We start from the raw sequence: 6,667 nt of genomic DNA, 5'->3' as shown, positions 1-6,667 counted from the left end.
CTTTCTCTCGCATCAAAATGTGGCATACACGCCAACATTTCAACTAGTGTGAAACGAATTTAAACCTTATCTGTCAACAGTAAAATTGCTTTGACAGTGTCTGCCATGACCCCTTTAGTGGTCATTGGCGTTGTGGGCACACGACCACCAGTAGTGGCTGTTGACTTTCAAAGAGTTAACCGCTCGTGCTAATATTGATACCTAAGCAAGCGACTGATTCCAAAATTGAACCACGAGCATAGCGAGTAGTTCGAGAGTGGAATATTGAGCGTTGCGAGGGTTTCAAGGCAAGAGAGTTAAACAGACATGTGATCACCGTGGCGCGCGAAAGTGCATGAATCTAACAAGGAAAGGTACCCAACTGTCCGGTTCCGATTTGATTTATATTTATAAATGTTATAGAGTAGTCTAAAATAACCGACACGTATTTTTTTTAGCTGCCCAAACTCAACCTATTGGGAGAAATTGTCCTCCAAAGTACTAAAAAGTTACTAATTCTTCTAACTCCTATAGAAAGTGATACTCAAGCAACTTGCTAGTTAATGGCTTGATTGAGTATATGTTTGAGAACAGGAAAAAATAATGTGGACGTGTTTTGTTCTATCTGCTTAAACTCAAGTTTTCCTAAAAAAACACCCGTCTTTATGTGTAACTGCAGCGATAAGATATTATAAAACTTCGAATGTCGATTTTTTTTAGGAAAAAATGAGTTTTAGCCGATTAGCCTGCTTTCAAACATATACTCAAACCAGCCATTAACTAGCAAGTTGCTTGAGCATCACTTTCTATAGGAGTTAGAAGATTTAGTAACTTTTTAGTACTTTGGAGGACAATTTCTCCCAATAGGTTGAGTTTGGGCAGCTAAAAAAAATACGTGTCTGTTATTTTAGACTACTCTATAACATATATAAATATAAATCAAATCGGAACCGGACAGTTGGGTACCTTTCCTTGTAAGTATGGATTAGGCATGAGTGGTGGGGGAAGCTGACAGAACGGGATAGTCTTATGTATCTTGTAGTAGCAGTAGCAGAGAAAGCGTTATTAGTGTTTGTCCTTGTCACAGTCCTTATTTTTTTTACCACCGTAAATTTTATATGGGTTATGGTGGGTGGTATGGTTATACAAATACTCGTGAATTTAAATTACTCATTTGTTGCTGTCTAAAAACACAGAGGTTTTCACTAGATTTTATCCCACGTTTTTTGACTACACATATGTATGTATAATCGTAAATTATTTGGACACAGACAAATTACTCGAAAAAGAAAAATACCTAGTCTAGAATGGTTCGGGACTTAATTAAAGGACAAAATGCCAAAAATATGTACGCACTACCTTAATACATGAACGTAAAGATCGTGTATACATATTTTTGGCACGGTGTCCGTGTCGTTACTTATGGCTCGATTATAACTTTCACATACATCAAATATTGGGTCTAGATACGATATGGATCGGATATATACCTAATATTTGACGTAGGTAAAGTTCGAATAGGAACGTTAATATCTTGATATTGTACAATACAATATAATAGTTTTCATAGCGATTTATTATGTCATCATCACAAAATGTTATATAACATACCACAATACCTATAAACATTACATTTCGCGCGTAAAATCTGAGGAATCTTCAAAGAGAATTCATTGGAGCTTGCGCGTGAAATTTACAATATGGTTACTTTTTGGTCTATGGTTTAAGAACATTAACTTTGTAATTAAATTTAAGATAATTCAGCACCGACTCGGCAAGTGATAGAGTGCGGAAGCACCATCATACACGTTGAATCCATATGAAAACAAAACTTTCCAGTAACAAATTGTGATAGTGCGACTTTAAACGTTCATATAATGGCACTCCCAAACTCCGTCACTGCAGAGTTATCTTAGACGGGAACTAGTCATTGTCTAAATCCTGACAGCAATCTTCACCGCAAAGACATTTCCAACACCAGACACAAAAAATACATCGCACCACATCTGAGCAGAAACCCAGACAGAAACAGCACATTTTCAAGATATTCACAAAACAGTTTCATTACAATACATTTAAAATTACAATAGCCATATTTTAATAAAATACAAAACGATTTTGCTATAAGTTTTCATACGAACAACAAGTGTGAACACAACACAAAACGACAATCAAGACGACGTTTCACTTGAACAACAATTTTAAATAGTTCAGTCCCAATCGCCATCGCCTCCACAGCACTCGCCTCCACAGCAGTCGTCACAACATTCATTACCGCACAAGTGGCAACACCATATGATGCACCACACACACGTTACAATTTGTATACATCTGCAGCAACATTGCATGCATCCCATTATTGTGACAATTATTTAAACAGTTCACTAGTCAATTTTGTCAATTCATGTCCGTTTGTTTTCTCAATGGTCGACACTACTATCAGTTCAACTTTTGTACTAATAAGTAATTCAATCATAATCGTCACCAATATTACAACCACCTTCTTCACAAAGATCACCACTACAAATCGTACGTATAATGTCACAACAAATTTTAATAGTTCACGTTTTGAACTACCAAAGTCCGTTTACTTTGATGAATTCAATCGTAATCTTCGCGTTTTCCATAACAGGGGATACAGTCTTCATCCTTAAGTCTGCATCCGAGGAGATTGAACATTTGAACCCAGACCCACATACAGAGCACCGATCGAAGGCAGCCCAAACACCCTCCCCAAGTTGCTTCAAATCCTTTAAAATCACCAAAAAAATTTGTAAAATAGTTTCCCATTGTCAATCATAGAAACTTGTACATTAGATTTTATTTAGCGAGAATTCCATGTGATGGCCTCTTGGTTGTGCCGTACCAATCAGGCCATCGTTTTATTATTGGCATGGACCAACACGACGATCGTGAAATTTTACTAGTAAACAATTATGTATGTATAGTACCTGAAGTGAAAAAAATCATTAACTAATCTTGAAAGATGATTTGACGTATATTCGTGAAGCTGACATAAAAGAAGAAAAAAAAAACAGTTTATGGAATATTTGTAACAGTATTTATTTCTGTACTAAAGTTAGTTTATGGATATAAATATATGAAAGCAGATTGAGCAATAAAAAAATGACCGAAAGAGAAATTGAAAGCAAATAATCTAACAAGTCAACAGTCAGTAGCTAACAATTATGATTAATAAAGACGCTTTCCAGATACATTTTCGTACACTGACCCGCCTATTGCTATCTCTATTGCACGCGCATAATCATATTATATTGCTGTCCCACCTATGATATCGGGTATTCGGTTGGCAATGTCAGTGTGTGAGTCTGACAGCAACATAATTACGCGCGTGCAGTAGAGATAGCCACAGGCGCGCAAAGAGTAAAATACCTCGACAGGTCCAACGGGTCAATGTATGGAAATCTATCTGGAAAGCGTCTCTGCTTTAGCAAACAAGAGTAATATGACCAAGCTTATTTTTTCAATGAAAAAATGTGGCTATATCATTAATATCAAATTTCTGTGAAAATGTGACGTTTGTAACTTTGTAATGTCACTACCTCACTTTGATCTGTTCAAGTTGATGCCAAAGTTAGCTTAGAAGAACATCTTATAAGATTATGTGTGTTTGTGACAATAGGCATGATGACAGTAATTGAAAATCACTAAAATATGGTATTTTCTTAGTGAAATTTTAATCATAGAATTTGAAAAATACTTATATTTTTTTTATAAGTGATTATTATTTATTTTGACAAAATTAAACTGAATCAGAGCGCATGGCGTCACACTTGTGTAAACAAATACCCATAACAGCCATTACCCAAGTAAAACGATTCTTTGCGCTTTTATTTTACGTCGTTCGGTTACGATACAAGTTGGTTTATATCAAATAAATATTAATCATAAGTCATGGAACAAGTGAAATAAATACTCACGTCGAAATGATCTTCACAAAAATAAAGATAAGTACTGGGTGATATTGATGTTGCATTTCGCCTGGCAAGTTTAAGTCACTTGTCACGAAATGTTTTTTGTTGTGGGACAAACACAAACAATTTATCAGGTGTTTTAATTGATGTGTAACCACACTGAGGGACCGCGCAGGACTTGTAAGTATCTCCACCTTCCGTACTTGTAAGCTTTTGAATTTATGTTTATTCAATGAGCAATCGAGCATCTAGGTAGCAAACGTCAAAGGTCTGCGTTCTGTTTTTAACTTTTTACAAACGTGACGTCCCTCGGGACGCCATGACACTGACAAGCGTTTTAGCAAAGAGCATATAATCACTACGTTTTTAGGACCAATTTTAAATTTAAGAACTAAAATGCTTTTTTTTCCTACTTAATTGTTATTTTCTCTAGAAAAATCGTATGCGTTGTACATAATAAACGTTTCTAAACATTATAGAACAGTTTTTCAAAATGTGTCATCATGCCTATTAGCGCCACTTCTCCCTACAAGGACTTCGCACCTTGCTAATAGACACTCGCTCGTATGTCGTATGGAATGGTGACGAATAGCCAGCATAAGCACTAAATTACTTTTGCGATTAAGACCTAATCATTAGGTACACATTCGCTTTCCCTATCCACCTTACCACTGGCAAAATACCGTAACGCCTTAGTTAGCTAACCTATCTTTATTATATTTGTAAATGCGTCCCTCTCTACCCATATTTTCATTCACATAATAGGACCTCTGAAGGTCTTATATGTCTTACTTGGTTTTTGCTCTTAAGTTCGCGGCTTTTCGCACGGCAGACGGTTTATATGTTGATAATGTTGTCTCAATTTTTTTAATAAAAGTAACTCTTACACTTTGTACCTACGCTTTTATTAGTGTTCTATCTTAGGTGTTAAATACAGAAAATAAATATAAACAATGAAAAAATAACGACTCTTCCTTCTTCAGCCATTCGATGTCCCAATTGCGAGTATCTGTACAAAAATCGTTGTAAAGCGATACAAACATCTGTTATTAGTTATTATACGCCCATGCAATCAGTTTTTTTCGAGAATTAATTTCCTGCAAGCTGGAAATCGTTTTTACACCTTCAATAATTGGTCCTACATACGTGTACCTAATCCGAGTTTGCGCAATTTCAGGTGTGCATATATTTTTGTTCGTAGTTCAAAATTGTCAGTCTGTTCAATATTAAAGGGGGTTAAATACTAGGTCGAATGAGTTCCTAAAATTTCAAATTCAGTTCAGTGGTACAGCCGAAATCAAAAGTAAGGAAATTTCTCTTTTAATTGCAAACTTATATCTATTATAATAAGAAAAACTCCTTTTCATCTGACCTTCGCCTTTCGCCTTTTTTCCAGTATCTGATCCACCAAACGGTGCTGGTAGTGCCATTATAAATAATAGTGGGTTCCTCCTACATCGAGTTGTTTGGCAATCCAAGGAAAAAAAATCTCCCACGGATTCCAAAATGTATGCATACCTCCTGGGATTGCGCAAAATCGAAATAGGTGCATTTAGGACCAATTGAAGGTACTAAATTCTTACTGGAAATTAATTCTTCCGAACGCTTTATATGGATTTAATTTGATTGACCTATTATAGGATGCGTCTCGCGTACGCACTAGTGTAATAATTATACATATCAGTACATAGGAAAGAATCCAGTTATATTTTTATAAACGTCATGTTTTCAAAGTCCAGCTTTGCCAACTTCATCTAAGTCGCCATAGTCTACGCCCGTCTTCGCGTATTTTATCACTTAATATTACCATTACCATTATAGTACAGAAAAAGAGATATTCTTGTCAATCGACTGCTTACACTGCACCATCTGAAATATCTTCAAACTCCATTTTTGTCAATTCGTTCACCAAATCTTCTTCATCTAAATCATTAACAGTCGATGCAGAGTCTATATCCATCTTTGCGTCGTTTCTGAGTGAACCATTATAGTACAGAAAAAGAGTTATTCTTGTCAATCGACTGCTTACACTGCACCATCTAAAATATCTTCAACCTCCATTTTTGTCAAATCGTTAACTAAATCTTCTTCATCTAAATCATTAACAGTCGATGCACAGTCTATGTCCATCTTTGCGTCGTTTCTAAATTAAAATAATATAGTACAAGTCAAAATGCTTGTTGGACAAATAAAAAGACATGCGTGCATAATTGTTGTTCACGACTGTATATCATCTGCTTTTGAACAACAGTTCAATCTGAATCAGGTTCTTCCCAACAATTTCGGCAGCAAGTGCACTCATTTCCACACTTCTCACAAAGCCATATGCAACAAGGAATACACAACAAATAAGGACAAATCTTACAAAGAATACAACACATTTTGTTGACGACAGTTTCATATGCGGTTCATTACAGTTGAACAACAATTTCACTGCAATCTTTCAACAGTTATAGCAGATGCTGTGTTTATGAAAATGTTGTATTCAGTTTTATAATATTCATAATTTTCTTGACAGCATATTATGACATTTAAGTAATTGTCAACGTACTGACAGTGATAATCGTAAAGTTTTTTTTTTATATCATGATGCTAGCAAATCTACTAATATTTTAAGATATTTGTACAACTTACATCATACACGGGTAATGCATAAATTAATATATATTATTATTATTACTGTGTAATGTTTGCAAATGTTTGTTTCACCTTGTTATAGGTAATAAACAGTTTATAGGCACGACGAACCATTT

The sequence above is a fragment of the Cydia pomonella genome, chromosome 21, assembly GCF_033807575.1.
Source record: "Cydia pomonella isolate Wapato2018A chromosome 21, ilCydPomo1, whole genome shotgun sequence".
NCBI classification, from domain to species: domain Eukaryota; kingdom Metazoa; phylum Arthropoda; class Insecta; order Lepidoptera; family Tortricidae; genus Cydia; species Cydia pomonella.
Note: the sequence above shows the minus strand (reverse complement) of the source record.